The sequence below is a fragment of the Lissotriton vulgaris genome, chromosome 3_1 (genome assembly GCF_964263255.1).
Source record: "Lissotriton vulgaris chromosome 3_1, aLisVul1.2, whole genome shotgun sequence".
NCBI lineage: Eukaryota > Metazoa > Chordata > Amphibia > Caudata > Salamandridae > Lissotriton > Lissotriton vulgaris.
In genome coordinates, this window is record NC_141689.1 from 1,622,708,697 (window position 1) to 1,622,723,805 (window position 15,109).

Sequence of the window (15,109 nt, forward strand, 5' to 3'; positions counted from 1 at the left end):
AGATTGGTTCAGGATGCCGATAAGGTGTGGCCTATCCAGAGGTTTGTTTGAGGTGAGGCCTACTCAGGGTTGCAGATGAAATTTAGGCTTTTTAAAGAGTACAGAGGAGATAATACATGTGCAGGCCTACAGATGAAGTGAGTCATGTCCACTGCACTCTTGAACAAAGGCCAGACCTCCTCTGTCTCCCTGGACAGGCCTAAACCTCATCTGCACAATGTGATTAGTAATGTTAGGAAACACAGGTGATGTAATTGAAAAACGTGCAAATATTTTTGCTCATTTCACAATCACATCACCTGTGTTTCCTCAGCTTAGATATCTCATTGAGCAGATATAGTCTAGCATATCCAAGAGTACGCAAAAGGTGAGGACTGTATGCAGCAGTGCAATGTACATAACTCACCTCCTTTGACAATTACAGAAGCCTCAGCATATCCATGCCCCTAAACAGTCCTAAATGTATATCATTATTATCATAGTGACTATGAAACTCTAGCAGTACATATTGAGAAACCTAAATGACTTCAAGAAACGAGTTTTTAAACCGACAAACAAGCAAATTATTCTCCGATATTCATGGTAGGAAGTGAAATATTTATTTAAAAAAGCAGACACCATGTTGTCCTTCTCATAAATGTGAAAAGCATTTTAAATACACAACTTTCTTCCTAATTTTCTCCCTAAAGCATACTAGTCTCTATCTAAATTAAATGAATCTTTTCTCACCTTAGCAAATGCTTTTTGAATTTCAAAACAGTCTCAGACACACACCAATTTTTCTTTAGCAGAGCAAAGGGTATGCACTCCAGAGGCTGCAACCAACAAAGGCACAGAATGCTGTATTTCATCACACATATCTCTCATGTCACCCAATCAAAACTCTTCCCTCACTTTTTTCAAATCAACACCCTTCCCCCCTCTGCCCTTTCTGCCCTTTTTCCATAGCAACTACCTCCTGACAGACCTCTCATGTTTACAAGTTCACACAACAATGTTTCAAATGAACTCTGAACTCTCAGTACGCCTGCTAATCCACTGCAATGTTTCTTAAAATCATTTTTTCCTAACCATTCAAATTACATCTTTCAAAGAACACATCCATGCACCCTAACTTTCTTTTTTCAGAAATGGAAATCCACCAATCACTGCTAGTGAATCATTAGCACTGAAACCCCACCGTTTTTTTTCTTTACAAACTCCTACTGTTTCAACTGCCATTTCATTCCCACACTTCATCTGACTGTAGCAGAACCTCCTCTCACCATGTTTTCTGTATGGATTCTTGGACATAGCTACATCCACTGGGCTCACAGGTATGCTGATAACAGAAATTTACACAACCTCAATTTACAAAATGTGGAAATCAAATGGATTGGGCAGAGAGGATTGAGATCTCATCAATTGATACCATTGGTGAAAACCTTTTTGCATTTGCCAAACCCTGACCTCTTAATAGTGCACTGTGGAGGAAATGATTTGGGGACTTTGACTGGGGTAGGTCTGGAAATGCTTTTAAAGTACACCTTTGAGCAATTGATGGCACTTTTTCCTCAAACTGCCTTGGTATATTCCAATATATGCCAAAGACAGAAATGGAGGTGGTCCAATCAATTTTGTCCACAAATTGAGAAAGCGAGGAAGCATGTAAATAAGTCTGTTTCAACTTATATGAGAGACCATGGAATGGGCTTCATCTATATCAATAACTTGCGTTACTACATGCAAGATATCTACAGAGGAGATGGTGTGCACTTCTCAGATGAGGGAAACAGAGTTTTCATACAAAATTTAAGACTGTGTATTGGTACCTACTTATAAGTACCTAGAACTTACACAGAACCCAAAAGCTCTTTTCAGAGCTACCTTAACTATAATTACTCTTTTAAAATTTTGAATGTACCTTTTTTCACTAATTTTCACTTATGTTCGCTTCCCGGTTCGCTACCCGGTTCGCGTACCGGCAGCTAACCGCGAGAAAAAATCAAAAATTCATTTTTTTCCCGACATATATGAGCCTCCTCAGCCACCCTCAGAAAACGTAGGGGGTCAAGATACGTCTCCCGTGCCCCCTTATACCCATTTCCCACATTGTTTTTCCTCCATCTGGTGATTAAATTCGACCGAAACACAAAATGGCGAACTCACGTTACGCTACCGGTGAGCTACCCGGTTCGCGTACCGGGTAGCGCTTCTACCACGAAAAAATCAATTATTTTTTTTTTTTAAATTTTTGCCCCACAGGACCCTTTAATAGCCCCCACATCATTCCTAGGGGGTCAGGAGGGGTCTACCTTGCCCCCTTTCATTAATTTCCCCCTTCGTTTTTCACCACCTCTTGTCTCCCGATCCTACCGAGAGACAAGATGGCGGCCGTTCCGGACAGTTTAAAATGTTGACAGACACCGGAGAGCCAATCAGTTTCGCTTCGCGAAGTTCCGTTTCGCGTCAGGTACGCAAACCGGGGCGCTAACCGGAGCGCTGTCACAGATATATCTGTTTTTTAAAACGTTAATTTCTCAAAATCCACTGGAGCACATATATTGAGACATAGCATAGGCACATCGGGCAAACCATATCTACAATTTTGCCACGTTTCGTGTAAATCCATTCAGCCGTTCGAGCTAAAAGTGATTCCAACCGCCCTATGGAAAAATGAATGGGAAAAACGTGTTTTGGGACCCCCCTTTTTTCTCGGCCCCCCCTTGACGAAACCCCCCCAAGTGTTCAAGGGCTGCTCAGAAACAAAATGTGCCATGTTCCTGGAAATTTCAGCCAATTCTGTCCACAAACGCCAAAGTTATTCGACATAGAATTTTCAGAAATCCCATAGGAAAAAAATCCTAACTATATATACCTACTGGCGACCGCCAGTAGGTAATATATGTATATATCTGTTTGTTCACAATTTTACTTGCATTTCTTATAATAATAGTACCATTATTAATGCTTGTGCTACTGCTACTGATCATAATAATACAATGAATAAGATTAATAAATTGAGCAACCTATGTTTACAACCTTTCCTCTGATGAGATATGTGCTTTTCTTTCCACGATTAATTAAACTGGACAGTGTTCTAAAAAAGGCTTTGTGGGCATGCTCTTGGTAGCTGCTATGCTTGCATGTTTTGCTTCCCCCTTTGTATTACTGGTTTCATCCTTTAACTTTAAATAATAATCTAGAATGCTTAACTGGGCTTGGCAAAGGCGTTTATGAATCAGTTCTAAGAGTAGAATTGCGGTGGCTGTGGTTAGGGTTTCCCTACAATAAAGTCACCCAGTTTGATCCAAATTGAGTCCATGCCATTTGGGACTTCACAGTGCTCCTGGTGAAATATTTGTTTTACAGTGAAAAGAACTTCTAGAAAAAACAAAAGGGTCGGGGCAAGTGACTGCACCTGGTTTTGACGTGTCTTATTAATCTTGTGATGGTGCTTAGGAAACCTGGGAGTACAACCCTATTTACTCCCAATTGGGCAAAGACCCAAACCATAAATGCAAGAATTTTTTGAATCAGCACTCATCAATAATATCATAACATCCTTTTAACATTAAATCAGTCAGAGGGCTAAGTAATTTAAGAAGCAGGTCCAAAATCCACTGACGGTCCGAGTAAGTTCTTTATTAGTTGATCCAAAACATTAAAATCCAAGTACATAAGTGAAATTCTCTTAGCCAACGCGTTTCGTCTCTTAGTCGAGACTTCTTCAGGGCTAAAGATAAAACATACACTCATTACTATAGGTAAAATGTACATATGTTCAGCATTAAAAAAATATATTTAATACAGTATCAAAAATTTGAAGTTAATCAGAGTTAGCCATTTATACTGTAAAAGCTCCCAATGTTGTTGATTTATACCATATAACCATGAATTGTAAGCAAAAGCGATACATAAAGGAAAATGGAAGAGGAAAGGAAGGCATTCTTTAAAATAGAACAACTTTACTCCTATAGAAGTCAGTGAATTCTGGACCTGCTTCTTAAATTACTTAGCCCTTATGCTTATGACGATAAATGATAGAAACACAGAGGAACTACAAATTCATTTTTGTCGGCATATAGAGGAAAAGCCCATGTATTAGACATTATATTGCCCCATGTGTTTCTTCATGCTTTCTTAATTGAAATCCTGATGTATAAAACATCTTGAGAATGTTATGAATCAATATTTAGACTTTGCCACCAAAGGTAGCAAAAAATCATTATTATATTAGATGTTTGTTTGTTTAGTAATGTTTTTTCTTCATTTATGTTTTTCACACTGTGTATTTAATATACATAGTTGTTGTTTAATGCTTTGTAATTTAACACTACACATGAACTTTTTGTATGTAGACTATTTTATCTCTTTTTGGCATTTGGGGATACTCTAAAATACTAAAGAAAGTCAAAGAAAAGGTATAAATAAAGTACTGGTTCAAGAGAAAACCAAAACGTTTGTCCAAGAGTGAATTAAAAGACACCTCTTTAAAATTAAACAGGTTCAGGCCCTTTCCCTTGTTTTACATATATATATATATAAAGCCCTGCCAGAACCTGGCCTCTTGGGCCCAACTCCTCTTGTTGTAAAAACTTTATAAAAGTGGCATGTTCAAAATCATTGTCATTAAATAAACCTACTTTATCATAAAATAGGTATTTTCATTACAATTCCAAAGATAACTAATGTGAGATAGCAATGTGCTCTCAATTGGAAATTACTGCTTATTAAATGTAATAAATAATCCCCAATGTTATCCTATGGGAGGGGTTAGGCCTCACAGCAATGATTAACAAATTCAGGAGTTTTTCTCTAACAAGACTATTAAAACTTAAAAGCACATGTCCAACCGTTTAGTTACACAGCACCCTGCCCTATGAGCTACCTAAGGGTTCTGTTAGGGGTGACTTATATCTAATAAAAAAAGGGAGTTTAAGGATTGGATAGGGGTTTTTAATGCCAAGTCAACATGCAGTTTAAAACTGGGTTTAGGCTGCAGTGGCAGGCCAGCGACATGATTTAAGGTGCTACTTAAGTAGGTGGTACAGTAAGTGCTGCAGACCCCCTGGTTAACATTAAAGTTACTGGCCCTGGGGAAATGGTATGCCACTCTACAAAGGACTTATAAGTACATTAAACATCCCTAATGGGTATAAGACAATTTACCCATGTTTTGTGGGAGTTAGCACAAGCAATTTAGCATCTGTTAGCAGTGGTAAAATACACAACTTTCCAAGGACAACAAAAACAAATTCAGCCAAAAGTGTAAGGAAAAAGACAAACGTTTGGGGGTGGCCTTGCAGAGGGGGTCAGATCCAACATTGTCCCTCCCCTGAATGTAGGTGTCTGTTGTTGCTCAAATGCAAATTTATCTTGAAAAAATACAAGACATGAGGCATTTGGCAAAACAAGAATAGTTGGTTTAAATAAATGCAGTGGCTGGAAGAGCAGGCAACAGTTGGGGTCTGAAGACTGTCTAAAAGAACGTTGGTTATGGCCGTCATTTTATACATTGCATGAAACGTCATAAAGTAATTTTTACTTTCCTTTGGGCTTAGTCACTAGCCATAAATCTGCTCACAAAAAGTGGAGGTGGGTCTCGATTGCGTGGACACTGTGTGGGGCCAATGGGTATGTGTCCAGATGTCTGAGCAGCGCGTGAACAATGTGTGTGGTGTGCTTGCTGTGTTGTGATTGGCTGAGTGTTCCTAACTTACCGTGGCATCTGACTTTATTTTGTTTTGGGAACACGTGCCCTCTGGACAAACGGGTTTTATTGGGCCAATCTTTAAAGACCATTGTGGTGTCGCTGTCAATCTGTGGGATCCATCAGGGGTTTCCTGCTTATGCATTTGTCTAAGGACTATGTGTCACCCCACCTGTGATCTGGCCATCAGTTGCCTCAGGCCTAGATCACAGGGCCTGCCTGACCACGAACTTCTGTCTTGGGTTGAGGGGCGGCCATATTAGGTGAATTCAACAATGGTGATGCAAGTTCGTTATTATAGGTACATATATCATGATGTGAATTGATATCATATTTTCCAATATTAACATTCCTCCCTCTAGTTTAATATTCAACTATATCATTTACCCCCTACTTCTGGACAATCACATTATTTGAGGTTTGCTGTGTTTCTGTTGTGCCTGTTACTAATTCCCTAGTTACTTGCATTCTACCTAACTTGAGTACTGCGTTTTTACAGCAGCAAGTAGGAAACTACACACGAATAGCACAAGAAGAACAATTGGATGCAATGGCAGACGCAGTCAGGTCACCCATCAGGTGAACCAGGAAAATATGTCTATAAACCAGTTCTGCTCAGGGGGACCTCACTCCTTCATTTCAGCTTGTAGATGATGCAGTTGGTGGATGGGAAAAACGAGTGTTGCGTTGTCTAGGCTATATCCAGGGATGAAAGTACAGCAGGATGCACTGATTTTGGGACACACCCCACCCTCTATCGTGGTCATCAAGTCACCACATACCAATGCTGCATCACTATAAGGCAGATGGCTCTTAGGGCCAGATGTATCAAGTGTATTCCTGTTTGCAAACGGGCCCATTCGCAGAATCGACCTGTTTGCGAAAAGGAAAAACCCTTTTGAGATGTATCATTCCAAAAGGCAATCGCAAAATAGGGAATCGCAGATTTTGCGATTACCTATTTTGCAAATGCATTCTAAATGCAATGCAGGAAGCGCTTTTTAAATTGCAACTCTGCTTTAAGGAATCGCAATTTAACTCCAATTTGAAGTTGGTGGTAAAATGCAAATCCTTAGAAAAATGCAAAATTATGCATTTTTCTAAGTGCCATGTGGCGCACATACATGCTCTTAGGGCATGTTTGTGTGCCGAATGTACACACATGCATATTTTAGGGGTGCATCAGGGTGTCCTTTTGACCCTCTTGCACCCTTGAAATTGCATGCGCAATTTGCAAAATACCTATTGGGTACTCGCAAATTGCGCATGCAATTCCCATTCATTCCTATTGGCCTCTAGGTCTATAGAAATGAATAGGAAGCCATTTCTTAATTGCGACTCGCAATTTGCGAGTCGCAAATAAGGAATGTGTAGGAATCGCAAAAAAAATTCTGAAAACTACATACATTGCATTTTGCGAGTCTATATTAGCAAATCCGTAAAATTCGCTATTATAGACTCGCACAATCCAATTTTGATACATCTGGCCCTTAGTTCTTCCTTGATAGCATTTACCCTGAGCTCTGCATCGTTGATCATCTTCAGCATTTACCATCTGGTTATCTGCAACCAGCAGGCATTTGCCTTTGCTTGCCAGGGTGAAGAAGGGTATGGACCCTTTTATGTTTACTTGAGTGTCTGAAAACAGTCTGAATTCTTCCGGAATGTGCTTGTACTGAGCCCAGCCTAAGTAACCAGCAGTTCTTTTTTTCTCGAGCTTGATGCAATAGAGGAGTTTTCTTCTGTAGCGGATGTTGGAACAACTGAGCCAGATCATCTCCAGGGATGATGAGTGTCAGGGTGTGTATAGTTACAAGGGTGCAGAGGCCTCACTATCAATGGATGAGCTGGGTGTAGGGAAACTCCCCACATTGTCAGTAGGGATCCGTCTACACTGAGGTGTCCAATTGCATTTCTGGTACGTTCAGTATTGCTTCACAATTTTCATTTGTGCCAAGCGGTTTTGTTCCTTTACCTCTGAAACACAAGAAATACAAGTTTCTGTATAATTAGGGGTTGCTCCTTCCCTTCGAGCTATGTGTACCTATCCATCTCAGTGTCCCAGATTTCCTGACAAGGGCTACCTATGCTGCCATTCTAACTGTGGGCGTTCGAACAGACTCACAGACACTGGTGCTCGGGGCAATGACGGTTTTATTGTTTTATAGGAACGCTTTTTCTGAATCGTCTTTCTGTAATAGGGGAGAGGCGTGTCTGTCTCTTCCGACAGTCGGTCTTGGCGTTTCACCGATCCCAGTCGCCTGGACTCCCGGGGTTTTCTGGGACTCGTAGGACGCTTCTCCGCTGTGATGCCGCGTCGTCCCGTCCACCGTACCGGGGAAGAAAGAAGTGTAATTAGACTGGGGCCTTGGTTTGTGCACAGGGAAGGGAGTGAGGAACACATGTGCAATTACTCGACCCAGGTCCAAGTGAAGGTTTCGTGAGGAAGGGGATGTGCGCTATATGCCGGCTGGTTGTTCAGGGAGGTTTAGCCCACCTACATCCCGCCCAGCCCGCAAAGCGTGACCGTACCTGCTCAAGCCACACTTCCCTTGAAGTGTGGCAGGGCGAAGCGCCTCTAGGGTGGCCTCCTGGCTTGTCGCGGACGTCTCGTCCCGGTCTCGGCTCTCCCCCGCTCTTCTCCGCGTCTGCTAGGTTCGGGGCTTCCTCGTCTCCTCCACCTGCCTCCTCCGTCTCACGCTGGTCTCCTCTCACCTCCTCCGTCCTCCGCTGGTCTCCTCTCGCCTCCTCCGCCCTCCCCTGGTCTCCTCTCGCCTCCTCCGTCCTCCGCTAGTCTCCACTCGCCTCCTCCGTCCTCCGCTCTGCTCCGTACTCCCTCTCTGCTCCGTCCTCTCGCCAATCACCTCCGCTACCTCCGTACTCCCACTCCGCTCCGTCCTCTCGCCAATCACCTCCGCTACCTCTGGGTGTAAAACACGCCTGTGTGTTCTCTGGGCTGGGTTTTACCTGTGACGGGTGGGCGTGGCCAAGTTCCAGTTCTGCCCAGTTAAAGAAACAGTGGTCGGCAGAGACTTCTGGTCCAGGGTTGTACACAGCATCTGAAATCTTCCAGGTCTCGGTGTGCTGTTTAAAAAGAGGGGACACAGGTAAGCCTGGAGGGTCCGGGTCCCCCTCGTTACACTAACCTTCCCTTCTGGGCTCATTTCCCCTTGGATCATCCTGGTGAATTGCCCTGTACTGGAACCCCATGTCTGGGGTCCATTTGTTTTGAAAGAATACTGCCCCAGATACTCTAAGGGCCACACTGGGACCACAGACCAAGGCGGAAGCGGACATGTTTGTGCACTGGTGCAGTGGATTTGCTACCTCCAAGAACCTCTTCTCTGGAAAATCTCGGGCCAAACCTTGTCCTTTTCTATAGTGCCTCGCTTGTACATCCTGAGTAGCCCAGTTTGAATTTTGCTAGGCTCAGAAAAAGATGTAGTGCTCTGGGGTTAGATTCATACACAGTGATGTTTATCACTACTGTTTGGCGGTTCTACTCCACTGATTTGTATCATGACCCTAACCTTACATAGGTACATGTGGATAAGACTTTTTGCTTTTTTCGGGGATGATTCTTGGGATAAATAAAGTCTGTCTGCCCCCATGGCGCAGGGTATCAGTGAGCAGACATAGTACATCCTAGCCTACATCCGGGCACCCTTGGTGATCATGTGCTGGTACCATATGTGGTGCAAGAATGAGCTGCATAGTACATGTGGAATACTCATATTTGGCTCAGTGTAAGTGTGAGTGAGGTGGGAGAATCCTGTGCCGTTCTCCGGAGAGAGGAGTGGACGTTACTAGGAGAACGACAAGGGATGCACCTTGAGGCAAGTGTGACCACAGGGATCCCTCTGACCCTCTTCCCATGGGGCAATTTGGACCCTGCTTTGGGGTTCATTTAGTAGAGGGTGACACAGGCCACCCAACGTTGTGGTAATATCTAACCAGAAATGGTAAGATAGGAGCCCTAAGTTCCTTCGTCCTGATGAATGTCATACACCCGTTGGTACAATTTAGCAGAAACATGTTGACGACACTGATGGTAACAGGTTACTAGTTCCTCCGATCCCCACCCTGATTTTTAATACCAAGTAAATGCCTAGCAAATAAATGTATTTTGGCCTTTTCATTGGAATTCAAGCAATCACTTTCTCAATGCCCCCCACTTAGCCTTTAGAAGTGCCTCCCTGTCTCCAGGTGTAGTTTCTAGAGAGCGAGGACAGCCAATGATGAAGCATGACATCTGGTGGTGTGTGAGGACAGTCCGTTACATTTTTTAGATGCCCAGCACCTCACTAATTAGTGCCTAGTGCTTGTCAGAATTCGGTCACTTTTCTGAAATAAATTATTCATTCAGGGTAGCTTCTTTTTGTTTGCACAATGACTTAGATCAAGCCTATTGCTCCCTTGGATAATGTTCAAGAGGCCCTATGTTATTTGCCTCGACAAGCTGGACGTGGTGTTGAGCGTATCCATGCACTTTGTATGGGGGCTGCTATGATTATTTACAGAACCCCTTTCACTCCAGGCATCACTCTCTCTCCCGGATCCAGCATGCTTTGGGTCTGCCACTATCATGATCCCAGGCCACTGCATGCCCTCAATGCTCTTGCGATTTGGGTGGGCAGTTCCCCTTCTCCATTGTTCTTCCCCTTCCCCAAGTTGCATGTTTATTCTGTGATGTGGGTTTCTGTATGTGCCTTCCGTGGTGGCATGGAGGGATCTATTGGCCTTAGCAGTCAGTTGACTAAACTTAATAGTCAATAGTCGGCTTATATTTAACAACCGTTCCCTCTCCGGTTTCATGTGTGTGGCCTCTTAGACCCGCACACCCTTCGCTGATCCCCTTCTTCGCACTGTTCCAGCAACCTTAGTTCTGTGCTTCAGGCTGCAGCTGCTCCCCGATTCTGTCCTGACCTGGAGACTGCTCCAGCATCTGATTTCCTACAAAAAGATATCAACAAAAAACATTCTGACAACAGGTATTTTTGCTAAAAACTGTTCACATTTCTTGTGCACTGAGCTCAGTAGCTGTACTTGGGGACGCTACAGGATAATTGTGTTGACATCCATCAAGCGATTCATCAGGAATCTATGCACCCAATGACACAAGCCATCTGACCCAAAAGACAGAGCACTACTTGATGTCTGTTGGGGTATGAACAAAGGACATACAAATACGTTTTAATGATTCTGTTTAGTAACTATATTGTGAGTTAGAACACTGTTCATGCAATTCACAGATACTCCTCTGATCAGGCGTTTGCACAAGATTGGTGGCCCCACTGCAGCTGCCATTGATGAGCACCCCAGCATCTTGCTTGTCTTTCTCAATCCCAAACCCCTTTCACCTTGGGTACTGCGACAGTTTCAATTTCTGCCACCAGTAGGAAGCCTTAGGAAGAATAAAGGTATCTAGAATCACCCTATCAGAACCGCCTGGGATTCAGATAAGTTGCTCATAATAGCCACCCATGGCAGGTATCAAGGACTTCTTACCAGGTGGCACGCTACCCTTGTTGTTTTGAGGGACATGAGCCGATGAATAGATTTTGGATGTTTGGAAGCATTAGGGGAGAGGAGGAGGCAAGATATTTGCTTACCACTGGAGTCAAGTGCTCGGCTTTGCTTGCAATGCTAGAGGTAATGAACTGGGGTTTTCTGATTGCCCTGGTGTATTTCCCTTATGACTTTGTCCCAACAAATTGTTGCTTATTCATTTAATTTGGCATCTCAACATCCTGCCTAAGTGAAAACCCTGGCTTCTTGCACTTGGAAAGTTGCCTCGTTTTGTGATTAAAAGAGTGCCTCCATTAGTTGGAATCCTGTTGTTGAAGAATGGGGTCTCTTTCATTTGGTGATTTGACCCCGTCCCGATTGGGCTTAGCTGAGGGGATTTGGGTGCCTGTGTTTATGTACTGGTCGGGGCTGCACTGCACCTCCCTCAGACTGCCTGTACCCCGGGGTGTGGCCATCCAACCCAGACTGGGGGACTGGCAGTAGAATCTTGCCTAGGCACCCAAATGGCTGGCATGGATTCCCAGTCACATTTCATATGGCAGCCCAAAGTCCTTCCCAATTGCAGGTAAAGGCTTGTTGTGTCACTAGTCTTTATTGTTGGGGTAAGTTTTCTTAAGTGAGTATGAAGTGGATGTTTCGTATTGGCATTTTTGTTGGGCTTGTTGCACATTTGGTTGGATGATTGCCTTCCCAGACAGTCACCCACTCCCTGCCTTTGCTGTGGCCCAGTCCTTTGGTTGTTGGGTTCCCTGTCTGCAGCTGTTCCCATGTGTTTGGCAAACCACCTGATCCTTGCTAAGATAGTGTGTTTGCTGACTGATTTCCTTGTGGCTGTGAGCTCTTGTTGATCTGGGCTTGGTTTGTGGATGGGGATATTTGCACATGATAAGCTTTTAGGCAGTATAGGTCAGCCAGGTGGCCCATGCTGATCCAATAGTAACATTATCTAGGGTCTGGCGGCTGCCATCCTTCCTGACCGCTGCCGCATAACTCGGACGTAATCCTCTGGGCTTCTGTGCTGGAGTCCCTTTCATGACTGGTGCCATCTTAAAGCTTGCGCCAATGGGGCCAGCTTGAGGGTGGTTTTGCACAGTTTGTTGGGGCTCAGCTTGGTGGAGTTTTTCCAGGTTTGCTCCTGGTTTAGGCCATTCTTAGTGTGCCATTGCATGGGGGCTGCATGTGGTGGCCTGCTCCCCTCCAGCTCAGGGACTTTACGCCACGTGGCTGGTGGGGGCACATCCTTGGGGTGGTGGACCATTTGCTGGGCATGCCAAGTTTTCTGCAATGGTCTCTCGCTTGGACACCGTATTCGGCAGCAGGTAGAGGGCTTTGGCCATGGGGGACGAGCCGCATAGTGCTGAGTAACATTGTCTGCATCACTTTCTCACTCACGGAGATGCTAGAGTGGCAACAGAGGCTGAACTTAGTAATCTCAGGGGTACGCGTGGTTGGTTTGTCACTGCCATTGCCCCTATGCTCCTAGGGCCAGCTCAACACCCATCCTTGGGGGACTCAGTAGGCAAGCGTAAGTCGAGGTCCCGGATCTTATACTCCTGGTATACCTTACTGGCTAAGAATGTTTTCGTCTTTTTGGCAGTTTCCACTAAGAGTTGCTGTGTGTGGCATGCCACTGTTGAGTTAGTTTGCATAGCTCAAGGAGATTTCCCCTATTCTCCTGGAGAGCCCCAGTGATGGGGGTCCAAATGGTCAGGGCCACCCATGCTGGTGTCCATGTTGTGTGGGAGTGTATTGCTGGTCGATGCCGTAATGAGGAAACTACATGGGAGGAGCAGACTAAAGTCCTGTTCTCAGTAAGTTTGGTCAAAATTTACGAATTCGCGGTCCGCGAATTCGTGCGAAAGCGAATTCGCGATCCGCAAAAATTGCAAATTTGTGCAAATTTGCGGATTTTTATTTTTTGCGTGTTCGCGGGGTTTTTTGCATATTCGCGGGTCGCTTGCAGTGCACCGACAGCGAAGTTACCCATGCGGTCATACATGGGTGCAGCCATCTTGTGCGCGTTTGGTATTCCCCTTTCCGGGCGCTATTGGCAATCTCGCGTTGTGTGTGGCACGGTATTACGAGTTCACATGTGTTTTTGCGTACTCACGGGGAAAATATCGCGCAAACTTACCCACGCGGTCCTCAATGGGCGCGGCCATCTTGTTTTTCAATTATTGCTATGGTTCTGGGCATGCTTTTCCTATCCAGCTTCAATCTTTGCCATCCTTTGTTTATTTGAAGTTTTTTTTAATCTTTTTACTTATTATCTATCCCTCTATTTTTCTAGATCTATATTTTGTGTTTTCTTCTACTTTTGGTTACTTTTAAAACTACTTTTTTACCTCTTCTTTTATTTACTTTTTCCCTATTCTCTTTCCTATTTATTATTTCCATTCCTGTCCAGGACCATGGCAAAGGGAGCCGGGAAGGAGAAGGGGAAGGGTCCCGCACCCCGTACCCGGCTCCCATGCCGGCGATTGCAGGGGGAGCAAGTCACAGCCCGGGAGATCTTTATCGCGGAGGAGGTGGCCACACTGGTTTATTATGTGCAGCGCCACCTCCCCAAGACCATCACGGCAGGCAGCAGGATCGCTAGCGGGTACGGGCTCCGGGAGCGTCGGAAGCTGTGGGAGAAGGTGTGCCGGGCCCTGTATAAACACTCTCGGGTCTGGCACACCTACAACCAGGCCACGCACCGGTGGTCCGACCTCCTGGACCGTGAACACGACCTGCTCGACCTGCTAGGCGTCGGGCTTGGTGAGTAGTAGTAGCTTTTTAATCACTACTCTGTTTTCTCCTGCTCTATGTGTTATCATATTGCAATTTTTTTTTTCCGAAGAGCAATAATGCTGCTGGTTAGATTGTAGGTAAATTATGTTTCAAAATGTTCTGTGATTGCATTTCAGGTGCACTGCTCTCCTGCTCAGTGGCGGTGCTACTATGCTTATTTGTTTTCGATTTTTTGTGCTCTTTTCATTGGCCTGAGTAATTATGTATGAGTGTACTTTGCAGAACAGCGTAATGCTAGACACTAAGGGGCAGATTTACAATTACTGGCGCATCCCTGCAAATTAGCAGGGATGCGCCAGTAATTGTGCGCCACGCCTCCACCACCCACGGTGCGCCGCATTTACAATGCGGCGCACCATGGGGCAAAAACGACACAGAAGCGTCACGCATCTGTGCCCTAAAGGCAGCGCATTGCTGGAGTTGCGTTTCAACCACAACGCAGCTTCAGCAATGCTCTGGGGTGCCCTATCTCCCCAATGCTGCATTAAGCCGTACGTCTGCTTCAAGCAGCCGCAGGGTTTTGAGTGACGCAGCATTGGCCTAAAAGTGACTGAGTGAAATCCTGTTGATTTCACTCAGCCACTTTTAGGATGCGTTCCTGCGCAGGAATGCCCTCCCTTGCGCCGGAACGCCCCCTGATTGCGCAGGGCTTTACAACGTGATGCATCTCCCAGATGCGTCACGTTGTTAATATACCCCGCACCATGGCGCCTCTTTTGCGCTGCCGCTGCGTCACAAAAGTCACACAACCATGGAGCAAAAGAGCCACAAGGGACTTGTAAATCTGCCCCTAGAGACTCAAATCCAGTCCTTCCTTTGTACACCTGCCACTAAGAAGAGATAGTGGTGGTGTATTGATAGTTTGAGTATTTTAATGGCTGGTTATGTAGTAGGAAACTTACTTTTTAGTGTTCTCACTGGTCTGCAATCACAATGGACTTTGTCTGTCACTTCGCGTGCTGCGGAGTGCTGCCTCCCAGTCCTAGTCGAATCTTTTTGTAGTTGGTTTAGTGAGTTACATAACTTTCCAAGTCGACGGTCCGCGAATCCAGCAATACTAATATCCTAGTAGACGACATCAGATAGGTCAATAAA